This window comes from Danio aesculapii, chromosome 4, assembly GCF_903798145.1.
Source record: "Danio aesculapii chromosome 4, fDanAes4.1, whole genome shotgun sequence".
Lineage (NCBI taxonomy): Eukaryota > Metazoa > Chordata > Actinopteri > Cypriniformes > Danionidae > Danio > Danio aesculapii.
Window position 1 is genome coordinate 45,214,263 of NC_079438.1, and position 20,088 is coordinate 45,234,350.

The 20,088-nt window shown below is 35.0% G+C and overlaps 1 long non-coding RNA gene across 1 annotated transcript; it reads right to left on the minus strand.

Annotated features, from left to right (window-relative positions):
* Positions 1 to 4,277: 4,277 nt before the first annotated feature.
* LOC130223089 (uncharacterized) lies at positions 4,278 to 14,687 on the minus strand. The gene is made up of 4 exons (XR_008836572.1): positions 14,495 to 14,687; positions 13,824 to 13,913; positions 6,944 to 7,013; positions 4,278 to 4,523 (listed from the first exon to the last, which is right to left on the minus strand). It is a non-coding gene; the product is annotated as an uncharacterized LOC130223089 (long non-coding RNA).
* Between the last annotated feature and the right edge of the window lie 5,401 nt (positions 14,688 to 20,088).

Here is a 20,088-nt window from a genome sequence, read left to right on the forward strand (position 1 = left end):
AAGACAAACTGAATAAAAAAAGAGTATTAAAGTCTCCCACACTGTCTTTACTGAAGTCTGGAAATTGAACTACAATTTAAAATCCAACTCTTGATAGTCCTGGGTTTAAATCTCACTTTTAAGTAAAGAAACATATCAATAAATACAATAAAATGTCCAAAACTCCTGCTTTTATTGTGAAAGTCACAGTGGCGCATGTGTTTAAACATGTTTTCTAAAGTTGTGGGTTCAAATCTTGCTTTTAGATGTGATAAATAGATGTTCTTAAATCCAACAAAGTATATAAAACACCAAAAAAAGGTGTGGAAGTCACTGTGGTGCATGTGGTTAAACGCATGTTCTCTCATGATGGTGTTGTGGGTTCAAATCCCACTTCTGTTGATGTTTTAACACGATATTAGTAATATCAGGTTGAAATATAAGTTCCTGCAGGTGTTATGTCAGGAGATCTGTAGCTCAGTGTTAGAGCGCTGCACTGTAATAAAGAAGACCTGAGCTCAAATCTCACTATTGCAAACATGAAATAAATAACATAATATTTGACAAACTTTCCTAAACACCTTAGGCAGGCATGACTGCTACAGTGGTGCTATTGGATGAACACATGATCTCTGTGTGAAAGGATGTTGTACAGGCTTGGGTTCAAACCCAGCTCTGCTCTCCTATGGCACAAAGAGCGGTGAAATAATAGTCAAATATGAGTTCCAGCATGTGATTTATCATGAGAAATGTGGCTCAGTGGTAGAGCACTGTTCTCACATCAAAGAGATCTGGGTTCAAACCCCACTCAAGCTTTAAATGTTTTCTTGTTCACTTGAATAGTCAAATATAAGTTCCAGCACATTATTCTATATGTGATCTGTGGCTCAGTGGTAGAGCAATGCCTCATGGGTTAAGAGGTCGCTGGTTCAATCCCAGCCAGATCACTGCGATATGTGTGAATGTGGTGTGAAAGAAGGGGTGGGATGGGTCGGGTCCCACCCTGACCTACGGGGCCATGTACAGCAGGGGTTATGCTGCTTTTTACGACAAAATTAAATTTAGCTGTATAAAATTTTGGACCCCCGTCCCTTCTCCTCCCGTTTCGGTTACTATCATTTCCTTTCCAGAGGGACGACCCTCCAGAAAGAAAAGGATAGTAACCGATACACCTAACCTCAAACACAAGGTGCGGGTCTCACCTGTCCAGCAGCAGACGTCCGTCCTTACAGTCCATGGCTGTCAAGTGTCCCAGAGCTCCGTTTCTCTTGGCTGTACAGTCCAAACACAACCTTCATTCTGGAGAGGAAACACACAAATAAAGACTTTACTACAAAAGCACATCTGAAACAGCAGAATTCATCAGAGTTCACCAACATTATCCTTCATCAACATAAGATGACACATCTACAGTTAATTTAATAAAATATTCAGTGCAATAAAATAACAGTGCCGTTTAACAAGTTTTTTCATGCTTATTATTAATACATCAGAATGTTACTAGCTCAAAAACTAAACATAAAGCAAAAACCAACAATTAATTACTTCTAAATGTCTGACAGTGAATTCTGCAAGAAACATGTAAACAAAGTCTGAAAATCCTCCATAGAAGCGGAGAAAACCTTCATACATGCTCAACTGTTAAACAACAAATATCCCTTTTTGAGTTCTGTGGGTTAAAGACAGCATCAACATCAGCTCTGATTCTTACAGTGTTCAACTCATTTCATCCATCACAACAGAAATATCCATCAACTGACAGACGAGCTGTATTCATAACAGCAGAAACTATTAATCAACGCTCTTTATAAAGCGCAAAAGCTGTTTCTAGAGCTCGTGTCAGTCATTTTACAAGCAGAAAGAGAACTTTATAGGAACTGATACTTACAGGTGAGTCTCTTCAGTCGATTCCTGCACTTGATCGCAGATTCTGCTGCTTTAATCTGCTGTTGAGCTGGAATATGTGCTGTTTAAACACATTAAGAGTCTGTCGCTAAGCTGTCATCTCTAAATGATGTATTTAAAACAAACTGCAGATGTTTTGTTTTGGTGACTGTCATGTGTCATCACACGCTTCTTCCTTGTTGTCAAACAAACACCTGAAGCTGTGAGTCAGACTGAACCAGAAGCCGCTCGCGCCCCCTAGTGGAGCGGATGAAGAACTGAATTTAGAATTGTTAAACTTAAAGATGCTTCAGATTGGGTCACTAACTATATATATTTAGTCTCACATCACATGCTTAAACATTTTCACACTAAAATATGAAATTCTCTCTCACAAAAACAGAGCAAAACAATAATATAGAGGCAGTTTTTGAACCCACAACTCCATCACAGCCTCATCTTCAACTAAGGTGTGTTTATCCAGTGGAGCCACACTGACTTCCACATTCACAGATGCAGTTTAACACACTTTGCTGGATGTAATGCAGCTTGTTGGCTTTAAAATAAGCTATAATGTAACTTGAACACAAGACTCCAAAGTCTTAAACGAACTCTTATCTCACGCACCACAGAGGATGTGAAGATGTTTTATATTTTGATGTTTAAATGTTTAGTTCAGCTTCAACACTGATAATAATTCAACATGAGCAACAGCAGGACTTGACCTCAGGACTCTGTGATAAACACACAACACTTTTATCAGCTGAGCCACTGAGTCTGACACATCCTGCTGATTTTCTGTCTCAGTTTTATCCTGAGATTTGTTGTGATAAACAATAATGTGAAAATGCAGGATTGTAAATCAGACTTTGATGATCTGCAGACGAGCGATCATCCACTGAGCCACAGACATTTCTATGAGCTATTTATTTATTATTGTTAGTAAGTCTAGTTTAGCTAACACTGATAATAATTCAGCATCAGCAATATTGAGAGCTGAACTCTGGTCTTGTTGACTTTCCTGCTGCGCCACTGAGATTGAGGCTCTCAGATGTTTTAGACTCTGGTTTAAGTTTGGTCATGAGACTACATTGAAGAGCAGCTGAAAGACTGATTAAACACATGAATAACAGGAACACACGAGAGCAGATCAGTGTGTTGATGAGCGCCACCTTGTGGACAATAAGTCTATCTGCATTCATACATGAAAACATCAGCAGGACTTTTAAAAACAGCTGTGTGATCCTGATCCTGCTGAGCCGCTCTCCTGAGTTTAGCTGCAACCCTGATTAAAAACAGCAGCAGCAGCTAATCAAGGCCTTCAGCATCACTAGAAGCTCCAGACTGATGTGCTGCATTGTTTGTGACACAGATAATAATTAAAAACAACAACAATTTATTTCAACTGTTGAATTATAGATTTTTTTGTATGAATTGTCATTTACACATGTATGTTTTATCATTTTGAGTTTGATAATATATTTTACTGACCATTTTTATGATCCTGTATAACTCAGATCTCTTGTTTTAATACATGGAATAATGTTTTCTTGCCACATCAGTTTAGTCTCTCAAATCAAAGCTGAACTGAACCACTGTCCTAAGAGTCATTAAAATAAACACATCAGCAGTCCAGTCAGGGGCCTGTAGTGTGAAGCTGGATTAGCTGGTTAGACGGTTCACTTTCAGTTTAGTTTGCACAAGTTCTGGGTTTTATGTAGGGCTGCAGGATATTGGGAAAAACTGACATTGCGATATTTAGTTTTTCTGCGATATATACTGCAATAGGAATAAAATTTCACAATATGAATAATAATTTGAATTTGGAGAAATGTTGATTGTGATGATTTTATCGAGAGTGAATCTGCAGAAAATATAATAAACATACAACAAGCATAAATTAATAAAATAGAAGAAATATACAAATGATATAAACAGTGCTTTATGGCTTTCTGGAGAGTCTAACAGTACTGAGGGACAGAAATTAAAAGATCAAATGTAAAATATCACTTTATAAGGTGAAAACCTTTCATTAAAGTGGTCCTCAAACTGTTTAACAACATCTCGTCTGGTTTTAGGAACTTTTTGAAACACTTTTCTGATACACTTCAAATGTTGACTACTTTAGTCTTCACTGTAGAAATAATTCAATGCAATTATTCTTTGTTGAAGCTACACATTTGATCATTTCTAGAGCCCAAATGGTTTAAATTCACTTGAAATCTTACATTGTCTAATGCAGGCCTGAAAAATCTTTCACTCAGTGAGGGTTAAACTGTTCTGAACTGAACTCTGCTCTCTGGTTAATCACAATCCCGACTCAACATAGAAGATCCTGTGATGTGACTATTGCAGATTTGCAGATTGTGATATCGATGCTGAAACAAGATAGATTTAAGTAACATGAAGGCAGCTGGACTTCAATCACTCTTTATTGTCTTGATATCATGGAGCAGCCGAGATGAGCTGAGCTCCTTTATGGAACCTAAAACCAAGAATTGGTGCAAACTAAACTGAAACTGAACTGGCTAGCCACTAATCTGGCTTTACGGTACAGACTTCCCATCTCCACAATGAGTGAATGCTGTGGTGTGTTTGAGAACGAGACGGGTGTCTCCCCTGAGCACTAGAACTGTGTCCAGACGGGCTTCTGCTTTTGCCTGCAAAAAAAAAAACAAAGCAAAAAGTGCATTAATTAAGTAAAAATTGCTCCACCGTCTATTCACCAGATGTTTAGGTTCACATTATTCCCTTTCTGGAGGACTGACCCTCCAATAAATCCAATAAAGGGTTCATTCTGCTGTGGCAACCTCTGATGAATAAAGGGACTAAGCCGAAGGAAAATGAATGAATAAATATAAAATTTCAATAATAATTATATAAAATATTTAATTTTAAAATAAACACAAATTAATCAGATGATTTAGATTAGTTTGGAAATAACCCACATGTCAATGTCATGCTTTCACATGCCGGGTAAAATAATTATGTAGCAGATAATAATAAATAAACAGTAAATAATCATATAGCAGTTCCTTTCATCCAAAACATTTTCAAAAGTGAGGAGAATAACCTATTCATCCTAATAAGGAGAAAAAATATGAGGGGCTGATATAAATGAAGAGTTAAGAGCTCACACAAGAGTCTGAGCGTTGCTCTTAAGTGTTGATAATGCTGTTTGTCACAGAAATAATAATAATAACCATGAGGGCAGCACCATTCTTTCTCAGATGTGAATCACATTTATTCTCAATGGGAACTGAGACTGCGATTCTCTCACACAATTCTCTCTTTTTGTTTCATGTTTTGCTCCAATTAAGTGTTCTTGTCCATGTACACTAACTATCAACATTTGAAGCTTTCATAGAGAAACACAGACATGTTACAATAGAGATTTATGATTGATTGCTGAATAAATAGTGGTGTGACTGTGACCAATAATGTGGTAATCCAGCATGACCTGGACATTAATCACCATCATTCAGGCCTGTAGCCAGTCTGGTTAAAAGGGTGGTTCTTCTTTCTCAGAAAGTGGACCTTTTGCAGTTATTCGCCTTATGTTCTATTTAATTATGAGGTTAAAATATTGCATTTTAATGACATTTTAAACACTATTTTTAGCTGGATTAGCTTGTCGGATGGTCATCATAACCACACTTTTTCATGTACCAAAAACATTTGCTAAATATATAAAATAAAGAAATATGAAAATAATACTTATTTTAAACACAAATTTGTTACATCATATATCATTAGAAAAAAAAGAGTTGAAGTTTAAGTTTTTGTAAAAGAAAAGTATGTTTTGAAAGTTCATGGAAAACAAAAATAGCCTAAACAGTATAAAAATGAACTTTAATAAGGGCTGATTTTGGTGCTTCAAACCTTTTTATAGTTTTTTTTTCTTTCAAGAATAAGATCCAAGATTCAGAATAAAAGCTGGGCTACGTGTAGTGAAAGAAGACTTCACTTTTGTCATATTGTATGTTTTCCTGCACAGCTGGATGTTGGGCTCACGATAAATAATAGTTTGCATTAAATGGAGGCCTTCTATGATGGGTTATTTTCACAATTTATGATGGCATAGCGGTAAAAATAAGACAAATGAGCAAATGAGACAGTGATTTTATTTTTAGATGTTTTTTTTGTGATAAATATTATATATGTGTGAAATAATAATGTAACAATGTTATCTATCACCTCTGCTGAAAAATCATATGTTGATAAGGTTTAGGTTTTGTTGCTGGTTTAAGCTAGTCAGGACCAGCAAAAAAAAATTCTACATTACCTTACTTCCTATCTAACTTATCTTCCACTAACATCAACAGCAGGTGAGCTTCAGTTCCCTCTTGTGGTCTTTGAGTTTATCCATTACGACTTCACTTCAACTAACCTGTGTTTGACCATGGCTGACTCTTGCATATAGACTACACTTACACTGATACTTACATTGGTGACCTTTAAAACAAACACACGTCATAGACATTTTAACTCAAGTCTAAGCATTTTTATATTACATTTTATAGACAATAAAACTATTAAATAATAAAATAAACGAAATTAATTAATAATAACATTATTAAACAAAACAATGTTCAATAAAAACATTATTAAACTTTTAAATATTATCTGTTAAACAGAATTTACAGAAATAATAATGTGTGTGAATGATGTTCTTCTTGAAAAGCTGCTTTGCAAACAGACAGAAGTGCTCAAAACACCACATGCTGATGACAGAACAGTGTTCAACACTTCTCTCTCTCTCTCTCTCTCTCTCTCTCTCTCTCTCTCTCTCTCTCTCTCTCTCTCTCTCTCTCTATTTTAATAGATCAGCCCCAGTCAAGATTATTGCCACAACAGTTTGCAGCTTTGAGTCAATCGAAAGCAATGAAACAAAACAACGAAAAATAAATAAACAAATAAAACAAAACAATGTTTAAATGGGTACAAAAAATTACCTCTGAGAGCTCATTACTGAGCCAATATATTACCGATAGTTTCTACGTTCATCTAATAATTCAGATGATCGAAAAACTGACAGATTCGTTCAGAAATAAAGAAGAAATAATTGGTGCACACTCACCTGCAGCAGAGCAAAGCAGACAGCCACTTCTGCTTGAAGATCGATACACTTGATGACCACAAGAGGGACCCTGCAGATACAATGACTGATAGAATGTTTGTTTATTTATTTAATTACTTATTAAGAAAAAAAAGGTTAATCACTAAACACATTCAGTCATATGCAGGAGGGCCTATTCAAGCTAGATATTTAATGACAGTCGATAACAGGAAGTTATTTTCAGTCTGTCCTGTAGAAAGTGTGCTGTTCTTCTTCCGCTCCGCTAGAGGCGCAAGAGACCTCACGTTCAGCACGAGACTCACCTTTGGCTCTGTAAACAAAACGACGCTTGAGCACAGTCAAAACAAAGCTTTCTGACCGTTTTGAAGATATAAAAGTAAATTTCCTGCAGGTGACAGTCAGTGAGAGCCTTTAAATGTCATTTATCAGCACACATTTCAGCCCTTCGTGCAAAAACACGCGACTATCCCCGGATGAAGTGCAGGAATGCTGGACACTCCATCACCTGTAAGTAACTCTACACTTCTGTCGTTAAAAGATTATATAGCAATGCTTAATTTCCATTTAATCGTTAATGGCGTTTGTATTGAGGTGATTCCTGTAAAGTTTATCATGTAGAATAATAATATTAAGCAGTAGTGCTGTTTGTTTTTGTATGCAGTCTAATGAATTCATGTTTTCATCTGCATGACAGCATCATTACATCTTTATTTTTTAAGCTTCCGGTTATGATTCATCCAGAATTAATGATTTGTGTGTCCAGTTTCATGTTTTAAACTTTAATATATATAATGATACATGTTTATATTGTACACTTTTCCTCATCTACGCAACTGCATTGGCTAAAATTAAACTAAGCACTGTAAACTAGTTACCATTTGATTGTGTTGTGGCAATACTCTCTTCTTCTTGTAAATCATCTTATAAATGGTACTAAAAAACTAAATATAGAAGTAAATATTTATATAGATATAAAATCATGTAATGCATATAGCCTTGAATGCTTGACATGGATTTTACTGCATGAAAATAACCAAATAGACATGCAAGTAATGAAATAGATCTAAAATAATAATATAACTTTAAATCTAATAGTAATGATATGCAATATAAAAATAAAGAGATTTTTAGTTTTATTTATTGATTCATGTATTCCATCCTAACTTTAAATATATGGTGGAATAATGTATTTATTAATGTTTGTTTTATCTTGCAGAGTTTGTGTTTGGACACATGGACAGACGGTGGCTGTAATTATGCTCATCTGCTCATCATGCTAAGGTAATTTGTCTGTACTTTTCTCTTATTTTTTCTTTGTTATTAAAAGGCCTGTAGACTTAATGAATGTGTGTTGTAGGAAAGTTCATACAAATATAGATAATAACTTTCTCAACCTCATGTCATTCTTATTGAAACATGGAAAAATATTTAGCATCAAATTATTTTATTTATTTATTTTTGATTTCTCTGTCATTCAGGCTTATAAAGACATACCGGTGAACAGCTCTTTTCAGTAGCTGTACGTTCATCTTTTCACATATTCATTAATATAATTTACTCTTCTGCTCTTTTTACATTGTAGCAATTGAAACATTTGTATTTGTCAGGATGATTGCTATTTTATTATATATTTTATTGTTATTTATTCCCGTCATTTAGTATTGAATTTATCTATAGTGAGATTAATTTGTCAGTTGTCATTTTTTACTCTTTTAAATTCTGAAAATGTCTTTAAATTATTAAAATATTATTATTAAAGTACTTAAATATTATTTAAAGTCGTTCAACTAATTGTAATTATTTTTAGACCCTTAAAAGATTATATAGCAATGCTTAATTTGCATTTAATCGCTAATGGCGTTTGTATTGAGGTGATTCCTGTGAAGTTTATCATGTAGAATAATAATATTAAGCAGTAGTGCTGTTTGTTTTTGTATGCAGTCTAATGAATTCATGTTTTCATCTGCATGACAGCATCATTACATCTTTATTTTTTAAGCTTCCGGTTATGATTCATCCAGAATTAATGATTTGTGTGTCCAGTTTCATGTTTTAAACTTTAATATATATAATGATACATGTTTATATTGTACACTTTTCCTCATCTACGCAACTGCATTGGTTAAAATTAAACTAAGCACTGTAAACTAGTTACCATTTGATTGTGTTGTGGCAATACTCTCTTCTTCCTGTAAATCATATAAATGGTACTAAAAAACAAAATATAGAAATAAATATTTATATAGATATAAAATCATGTAATATACATAGCCTTGAATGCTTGACATGGATTTTACTACATGAAAATAACAAAATAGGCATGCAAGTAATGAAATAGATCTAAAATAATAACATAACTTTCTATATAATGCTGTTTATTCCCATGATTCAGTATAGAACTTTTTTAACAGTCTATAGTGAGATTAATTCGTCAGTTGTCATGTTTTACACTTTTAAATTCTGAATATGTCTTTAAGTAATTTTAAGTATTTAAGTATTATAATAATAATATTTTAATAAAGTCGTTCAATTAATTGTAATTATTTTTAGACCCTTTATTTGTAATTACATTAAATAATTAAACAGGTTTATAATGAAAATATGTAGTTTTACTTTAAACATGAATGTTTTATCCAATTTTCACTTTTTTTTTTTTATAAACCTGTGGAGGAGTTGTATCTTTAAATAAAACAAACGAACAGTTGTTAGTATGAGAAACTGGTGGTCTAGTGGTCAGAGCTCTCGGTTAGAGATCCAAGCCTGACACAGCAGACCAGGGATCAAATCACCACGCTGATAGTAGTTTGAGGAATTTTTGCCAAAAAAAGAGTTTTTTTCCAAAAAAAAAAAAAAACTTTTCTCTTTTTCTTTTTTTGCTCCGCCTTCTCTTCTCCACCTCTCTCTCCTTGTCCCGCCACTCTTTCCCCTTGTGCCACCTCTGTCTCTTCTTGTGCCGCCTCTCTCTCTCCTTGTCTCGCCTCTCAGTTCAGCTTACTTTACTGTATTACCGCTTCAGGTGTGTCCGAGCCATCACTGCTTTGTCTTACTGCCCCAGGATTGTCCGTGCTTTTGCCTTACCACCACAGGTATGTTTGTAATCTGGTCCGTGTTTCACTGTGTGCTTGTGAGCCTTTCGTTTCCGCCTTCTGCTCCGCCCTCAGTTCTGTCATACCGCCTCAGGTATTTCCTTTGGTGTATTCCACACACCTGAGGTGGGTTTCGTACCCACGACTCACCGTAACCTTGTCCGCAACCAACGGGTATAGCCAGTAGTGCCATCCTGGCTTTCACATTGGCACCTGCTTTTTGGCTCATTTTGTTTTGTTTAATGATGGCAATTTAACCAAAGCAATAGTGAGGTTTGAACTCGGGTCTCCAAGATGAAAGCCTAGTGCTTTATCTCCTGAGCCACTGAAGCTCTGGAGTTTGAATCTTCTTTTTCAGTTAATTTAGTGATACACTATTCTGAGTTTATAAGAAAGAAAGAAGATAGTAACTGTGGGGTTTGAACCCATACTGTTAAGTGCAATAACTGAGTAATTTCCCACTGAGCCACAGGCTTAGTGATGTTTTAAGTCGTTCTTTTTGCAGTTTTATCAGCTGTATAGGAATTTTATAAAAGCAATAGTGGGATTTGAACCCGGGTCTCCAAGATGAGAGCTCAGTGGTCTTAACACTGAGCCATTGAATCTGGAGTCTTGCTGTGCTTCTGGAGCTGGTTTTGATCAAAAATTTGTTTATGTGACAAAAGAGTTTAGTTTTCAGAATTAAACAATGGCAATAGTGGGATTAGAACCCGGGTCTAAACGACTAAACCTCAAATATTTTACCACTAGGCCATTGAAGCTGTGGACTAGAACAGTTTTGAACAGGATTTTGTAAAAAAAATTATTTTGTGAGGCCAAAAATTTTTAGTTTACAGAGTTAAATAAAATGGGATTTGAACCCAGGTCTCTAAGAAGAAAGGTCAAAGTTTTACCACTAAACTATTAAATCTGTTGGCTTTATGTGGTTTTGGTCAGGGTTTTGTTGAAAACTTTAATTTATTTTACCAAAATTGTTCTTTTGTTAAACACTTGAATCAGTGGGAATTGAACTGGGGTCTCCAAGTTGAAAGCTTAAAGATTTTACCACTGAGCCATTGAAATGAAGGGTTTGATGATGTTTTGTTCAGGGTTTTGTTGAAAGCTTTAATTTATTTGGTTAAAAAAGTGTTAGTTTATAGGGTTAAACACTTGCTTTAGTGGGATTTGAACATGGGTCTCCAAGTTAAAAGCTCAAACATTTTATCACTGAGCCACTAAGTCTCAGATTTGCTTTATGTTTTGGACTTCTCTTTTATAGACAGCTTTCAGAAACAGCATTTACAGGTTTATAAAACTAACAACAAATGCTCATTCAAAACTGGTTTTGGCTTCACAGCTTCAGTAGCCCAAGTATTAACACATCAAGCTTTAAATCTTTGAGACCCGGGTTCAAATCCCACTCTTGCAGAGCTATTGAGTCAGAGACTTGTTTAGGACACGGTTTTGTTTTATTTGTGTGTGTTTTATATAGTTTAGCAAAGTTTGTCAAATATTATGTTATTTATTACATGTTTGCAATAGTGAGATTTGAACCCAGGTATTCTTTATTACAGTTCAACACTCTAACCACTGAGCCACAGATTTCCAAACAGTACATTCGCTGGAACTTATATTTCAACCTGATTTTACTAATATCCTGTTAAAACATCAACTGAAGTGGGATTTGAACCCACAAATCTATCATCAGAGACTATGTGTTTAACCACTTGTGCCACTGTGACTCCCATACACATATCTGGTGTTTTATATATCATGTTGGATTTTTTTTTTATCTGTTTATTAAAATGAAAAGGGGGATGAGATCCAACAACTCCATGATTAACAAGCATGTGTTTAACAGCTTACACAACTGTGACTTATTTGCTCAGATCTGGTGTTTTAGACACTTAGGGTTAGGGTTAACCCATTTATAACAATTAAAAGTGGGATTTGAACCCATTAACAAAGAACAAGTGTTTAACCACATGCACCACTGTGAGTTCCACAGTGAAAGCTGGTGTTTCTGACATTTTGTTGGATTTAAGAACATCTATTTATCCTGTCATTTGCCTTGAAGCTTCTTGTTTGCTGAAAGTCCTTAATTACCACTCTCAGGTGTTTCTAATCAGGTTGCAGGTGAACTGGAAAGTGGCTCTTCAGGATCAGGATTTTCCTAAAGGAAAGCTCTTTGTGTTTCAGTCTTCATGTGTTGATGCAGATCCACTGATTGTCCACAAGAGGGAACTGAAACACTGATTTCATTTTAGATTTGATAAGTATTTTAAAGCTTGTTTGGAGAGGTGCAACACAAAACAATATTATTATTGAAAATGTTTAAAATGACTGTAAATATATTTTATTTTAACATCTTTGTTTTCTGTGGGGTTCTTCAATGGCACATCATCCAGTTTAATAACTTACCAAAGGAGGGTCTCAGTTTTAAAAGACTGAACTGAACTAAAATGAAAAGCTGGTAGATCAGATCAGTGTTTCAGTTCCCTCTTGTGGACAATCAATGGATCTGCATCAACACATGAAGACTGAAACACAAAGAGCTTTCCTTTAGGAAAATCCTGATCCTGAAGAGCCACTTTCCAGTTCACCTGCAACCTGATTAGAAACACCTGAGAGTCCAAACTCTTGATAGTCCTGGGTTTAAGTCTCATTTTTAGATGTGATAGATAGATGTTCTTAAATCCAATAAATTGTCTGAAACATCTGCTCTGAGTGTGAAAGTCTAAGTGGCACATGTGCTTAACTCATGCTCAGTGTTAATGAATTCATGGGTTCAAATCCCAATAAGTGTCTAAAACACAAAGCTTAACATGAAAGTCACAGTGGTGCATGCTGTTAATCACATGTTCTCTGATAATGGAGTCACGGGTCGAATTCTGCTGTTGGATAAACACAAATAAATCCAACAAAGTGTCTAAAACACAGAACAAAGTTGTGAAAGCCTCAGTGGTTATACACGTGCTCTCATGATGGAGTTGTGGGCTCAAATCCCACTTTGGTTGACGTTTAATCAGGATATTAGTAAAATCTGGTTGAAATTTAAGTTCTAGCAGGTGTTAAATCAGGAGATCTGTGGCTCAGTGGTAAAAGCGTTGTGTTTTAATAAAGAAGACCTGAGTTCAAATCTCACTATTGCAAACATGAAATAAATTACATATTTGACAAACTTTGCTGAACTCCTCATTCAAATGTAAGTGCCACAGTGGTGCTATTGGATGAACACATGATCTCTGTGTGGAAGGCTGTTGTACAGACTTGGGTTCAAACCCAGCTCTGCTCTATTATTGCACAAAGAGCAATGAAATAATAGTCAAATATGAGTTCCAGCATGTGATTTATCATGAGAAATGTGGCTCAGTGGTAGAGCACTGTGCTCTCATCAAAGAGATCTGGGTTCAAACCCCACTCAAGCTTTAAATGTTTTCATGTTCACTTGAATAGTCAAATATAAGCTCCAGCACATCACTCTATATGTGATCTGTGGCTCAGTGGTAGAGCAATGCCTCATGGATTAAGAGGTCGCTGGTTCAATCCCAGCCAGATCACTGCGATATGTGTGAATGTGGTGTGAAAGAAGGGGTGGGATGGGTCGGGTCCCACCCTGACCTACGGGGCCATGTATAGCAGGGGTTATGCTGCTTTTTACGACAAAATTAAATTTAGCTGTATAAAATTTTGGACCCTCGTCCCTTCTCCTCCCGTTTCGGTTACTATCATTTCCTTTCCAGAGGGACGACCCTCCAGAAAGAAAAGGATAGTAACCGATACACCAAACCTCAAACACAAGGTGCGGGTCTCACCTGTCCAGCAGCAGACGTCCGTCCTTACAGTCCATGGCTGTCAAATGTCCCAGAGCTCCGTTTCTCTTGGCTGTACAGTCCAAACACAACCTTCATTCTGGAGAGGAAACACACAAATAAAGACTTTACTACAAAAGCACATCTGAAACAGCAGAATTCATCAGAGTTCACCAACATTATCCTTCATCAACATAAGATGACATACAGTATAGTGTCTATTTGACAGGTACAATATTGAAGACTGCAGCTCTACAAAAGCTCACTAATTGACTTTTAAACAAGGATAAGTGCAGATTTATGCTGCTTTATAATATAAATATCACAATATTCTCTCTCAAATAAACTATAAACATAAACTCTATCAGCGACATTAGCAAGAGACATGTAAACAATCAGATAATACTTCATTAAGCTGAGGAAAGCTTCAGTCATGCTTGTTTGTCAGACTCCACTGTTAAACATGTTGAAGATTAAAGACAGCATCAACATCAGCTCTGATTCTTACAGTGTTCAACTCATTTCATCCATCACAACAGAAATATCCATCAACTGACAGACGAGCTGTGTTCATAACAGCAGAAACTATTAATCAACAGCGCAAAAGCTGTTTCTAGAGCCCGTGTCAGTCATTTTACAAGCAGAAAGAGAACTTTATAGGAACTGATACTTACAGGTGAGTCTCTTCAGTCGATTCCTGCACTTGATCGCAGATTCTGCTGCTTTAATCTGCTGTTGAGCTGGAATATGTGCTGTTTAAACACATTAAGAGTCTGTCGCTAAGCTGTCATCTGTAAATTATGTATTTAAAACAAACTGCAGATGTTTTGTTTTGGTGACTGTCATCTGTCATCACACGCTTCTTCCTTGTTGTCAAACAAACACCTGAAGCTGTAAGTCAGACTGAACGTGAAGCCGCTCGCGCCGCCTAGTGGAGCGGATGAAGAACTGCAGTTTACTGATTATCATTGTGCGCTCAAAGATGCTTCAGATTGGGTCACTAACTATATATATTTAGTCTCACATCACATGCTTAAACATTTTCACACTAAAGCATTAAATTCTGTATCACAAAAACAGCAAAACAATAATGTAGAGAGGGTGTTTGAACTCTCAATTCCACCACAGCCTCTTGTTCTAGTAAGCTGTGTTTATCCAGTGGAGCCACACTGACTTTCACACTTGCTGTTGCTGTTTGACACACTTTGCTGCATGTAATGCAGCTCATGGGCTTTAATGGGTCTTGAACTCGAGCATTGTAAACCAATCTCTTTATCTCATGCACCACAGAGGATTTGAAGATGTTTTATATTTTGATGTTTAAATGTTTAGTTCAGCTTCAACACTTATAATAATTCAACATGAGCAACAGCACGACTTGAACTCAGGACTCTGTGATAAACACACAACACTTTTATCAGCTGAGCCACTGAGTCTGACACATTCTGCTGATTTTCTGTCTCAGTTTTATCCTGAGATTTGTTGTGATAAACAACAACGTGAAAATGCAGGTCATCCACTGAGCCACAGACATTTCTTTGAGCTATTTATTTATTATTGTTAGTAAGTCTAGTTTAGCTAACACTGATAATAATTCAGCATCAGCAATATTGAGAGCTGAACTCTGGTCTTGTTGACTTTCCTGCTGCGCCACTGAGATTGAGGCTCTCAGATGTTTTAGACTCAAGTTTAAGTTTGGTCATGAGACTACATTGAAGAGCAGCTGAAAGACTGATAAAACACATGAATAACAGGAACACACGAGAGCAGATCAGTGTGTTGATGAGCGCCACCTTGTGGACAATAAGTCTATCTGCATTCATACATGAAAACATCAGCAGGACTTTTAAAAACAGCTGTGTGATCCTGATCCTGCTGAGCCGCTCTCCTGAGTTTAGCTGCAACCCTGATTTTTTATTCAATAAGAGTGCTTGAACAATAACAGAAAGGCATTAATAACACATTAAATTACCCAAAAGACTGAAATAACAATCAATTTACAATCACAGTCTGTCCTTTCACATTAATAATTAAAACAATACAAAAATATACATATTAATAAATACAATAATAAAAACAACTGAAATAAATGATGAATAAGCATCAGGGGATTTGAAGTTCTCTAAATATCGATCCTAAATCTTCTAATAAAGTATATAAATATCTTGCTTCTTGACTTTTCATCTCTCTGAATGTCTTATAATGTATCAGAAATTCTTCTTTATACTTCAGCCCTGATTAAAAACAGCAGCAGCAGCTAATCAAGGCCTTCAGCATCACTAGAAGCTCCAGACTGATGTGCTGCATTGTTTATGACACAGATAATAATTAAAACAACAATTTACTGTTGAACAACTGTTGAATTATTGATTTTTTTGTATGAACTGTCATTTACACATGTATGTGTTATCATTTAGAGTTTGATAATATATTTTACTGACCATTTTTATGATCCTGTATAACTCAGATCTCTTGTTTTAATACATGGAATAATGTTTTCTTGCCACATCAGTTTAGTCTCTCAAATCAAAGCTGAACTGAACCACTGTCCTAAGAGTCATTAAAATAAACACATCAGCAGTCCAGTCAGGGGCCTGTAGTGTGAAGCTGGATTAGCTGGTTAGACGGTTAACTTTCAGTTTAGTTTGCACAAGTTCTGGGTTTTATGTAGGGCTGCAGGATATTGGGAAAAACTGACATTGCGATATTTAGTTTTTCTGCGATATATACTGCAATAGGAATATAATTTCACAATAAGAATAATAATTTGAATTTGGAGAAATGTTGATTGTGATGATTTTATCGAGAGTGAATCTGCAGAAAATATAATAAACATACAACTAGCATAAATTAATAAAATAGAAGAAATATACAAATGATATAAACAGTGCTTTATGGCTTTCTGGAGAGTCTAACAGTACTGAGGGACAGAAATTAAAAGATCAAATGTAAAATATCACTTTATAAGGTGAAAACCTTTCATTAAAGTGGTCCTCAAACTGTTTAACAACATCTCGTCTGGTCTTAGGAACATTTTGAAACACTTTTCTGATACACTTCAAATGTTGACTACTTTAGTCTTCACTGTAGAAATAATTCAATGCAATTATTCTTTGTTAAAGCTACACATTTGATCATTTCTAGAGCCCAAATGGTTTAAATTCACTTGAAATCTTACATTGTCTAATGCAGGCCTGAAAAATCTTTCACTCAGTGAGGGTTAAACTGTTCTGAACTGAACTCTGTTCTCTGGTTAATCACAATCCCGACTCAACATAGAAGATCCTGTGATGTGACTATTGCAGATTTGCACATTGTGATATCGATGCTGAAACAAGATAGATTTAAGTAACATGAAGGCAGCTGGACTTCAATCACTCTTTATTGTCATGATATCATGGAGCAGCCGAGATGAGCTGAGCTGAGCTCCTTTATGGAACCTAAAACCAAGAATTGGTGCAAACTAAACTGAAACTGAACTGGCTAGCCACTAATCTGGCTTTACGGTACAGACTTCCCATCTCCACAATGAGTGAATGCTGTGGTGTGTTTGAGAACGAGACGGGTGTCTCCCCTGAGCACTAGAACTGTGTCCAGACGGGCTTCTGCTTTTGCCTGCAAAAAAAAAACAAAGCAAAAAGTGCATTAATTAAGTAAAAATTGCTCCACCGTCTATTCACCAGATGTTTAGGTTCACATTATTCTCTTTCTGGAGGACTGACCCTCCAATAAATCCAATAAAGGGTTCATTCTGCTGTGGCGACCTCTGATGAATAAAGGGACTAAGCCGAAGGAAAATGAATAAATAAATATAAAATTTCAATAATAATTATATAAAATATTTAATTTTAAAATAAACACAAATTAATCAGATGATTTAGATTAGTTTGGAAATAACCCACATGTCAATGTCATGCTTTCACATGCCGGGTAAAATAATTATGTAGCAGATAATAATAAATAAACAGTAAATAATCATATAGCAGTTCCTTTCATCCAAAACATTTTCAAAAGTGAGGAGAATAACCTATTCATCCTAATAAGGAGAAAAAATATGAGGGGCTGATATAAATGAAGAGTTAAGAGCTCACACAAGAGTCTGAGCGTTGCTCTTAAGTGTTGATAATGCCGTTTGTCACAGAAATAATAATAACCATGAGGGCAGCACCATTCTTTCTCAGATGTGAATCACATTTATTCTCAATGGGAACTGAGACTGCGATTCTCTCACACAATTCTCTCTTTTTGTTTCATGTTTTGCTCCAATTAAGTGTTCTTGTCCATGTACACTAACTATCAACATTTGAAGCTTTCATAGAGAAACACAGACATGTTACAATAGAGATTTATGATTGATTGCTGAATAAATAGTGTTTTGTTATTGGGCTATTCTTCAACTACGGCCATTTTGAGCCTTGTGAAGTTCAGTAAAAAAACTTGTTCAAAATTAAAGTAACAGCCTCCTAAGTTTAAACAATTGGTCTAGTTTTAAGATCTGTATGAGGACAAACTTAGATAAGAAGAGAAACATTTTTTCCATGGTGAACTGAACAAATGTCAATTCCACCACATCTCAATATACAGCTTATTTCAAAATGAAATAAATGATGGCAGTCAAACATTGTCTAAGATCATTTTTGTATCTAGTTTAACCAATCTTTCCACAATATATATAATAATTATACATTTGTCAATGAAATAAATTCGTTGTATGCTGAATTGTACACCTGACACACGTAATATTCATTTGGTTAAGAGTTTATTAGAAAATAAATAAACTGAATTTGTATATTAAATAAATCATGAACTTAAACATTGTGAATACACTTTTAATGTGTGATGAGAACTTTTAAAATATTTTTATAATGTGTGTGGTGATGGAAATGTCAGTGGTGGACATGACATTTCAACAGTTTATTGTGACAAAATGAAAAATAGCACCACCGATTAGCTTTGAATTGATACCTTTCATGTATACAAAACACTCTTATTTACCTTAATTTTGTTTGGCTTTTAAAAACATCTTTGAAGGTTTACAGCATGTTTGGAAAGACATAGAATAAATGTATTTCCTTATCAAGCAATATTTATCTTGATTTTTCTTTAAGTGTTGTTGATCTTGAGCTGAACAAATGTCGCTATTCATTTTTATAGAAAGCACCTAAATAATCTTTCACACAAACCTTTTAAAGCAACATTACAGTGTTGTGGTGGAAATGACACTGAGACTATATGACACTGATCTATATTTTGCATAAAAAATAATATTGATAAAAGTCTCACATTAATAATTATAAAATATTGAAATTATTTCACTTGTGCTTAAGTAAGATACATTAATAGATACCAGATAAATCATATTTTAAAATGTTATTTTCATTGTTGAAGTTTAAAAATCTGGGTGTGCGACAAGGTGAAAACAGTGATTTTGACACCTAAAAGGAGGTTGAATAAAATGAAAAATATATAGTAGAAAGGTAGTCAATTTTTTTAAAGTAGGTTTTATTGTTAGTTTGACAAAGAAAGATTTGAACAAAATTATTTACGTTTTTGGATAAATGATCAAAGGGCATAAAAGTGCCCGTAGTTGAAGAATTACCGTATTGTGTGATTGTGACCAATAATGTGGTAATCCAGCATGACCTGGACATTAATCACCATCATTCAGGCCTGTAGCCGGTCTGGTTAAAAGGGTGGTTCTTCTTTCTCAGAAAGTGGACCTTTTGCAGTTATTCGCCTTATGTTCTATTTAATTATGAGGTTAAAATATTGCATTTTAATGACATTTTAAACACTATTTTTAGCTGGATTAGCTTGTCGGATGGTCATCTTAACCACACTTTTTCATGTACCAAAAACATTTGCTAAATATATAAAATAAAGAAATATGAAAATAATACTTATTTTAAACACAAATTTGTTACATCATATATCATTAGAAAAAAAAGAGTTGAAGTTTAAGTTTTTGTAAAAGAAAAGTATGTTTTGAAAGTTCATGGATAACAAAAATAGCCTAAATAGTATAAAAATGAACTTTAATAAGGGCTGATTTTGGTGCTTCAAACCTTTTTATAGTTTTTTTTTCTTTCAAGAATAAGATCCAAGATTCAGAATAAAAGCTGGGCTACGTGTAGTGAAAGAAGACTTCACTTTTGTCATATTGTATGTTTTCCTGCACAGATGGATGTTGGACCCACGAAAAATAATAGTTTGCATTTAATAAAGGCCTTCTTTGATGGGTTATTTTCACAATTTATGATGGCATAGC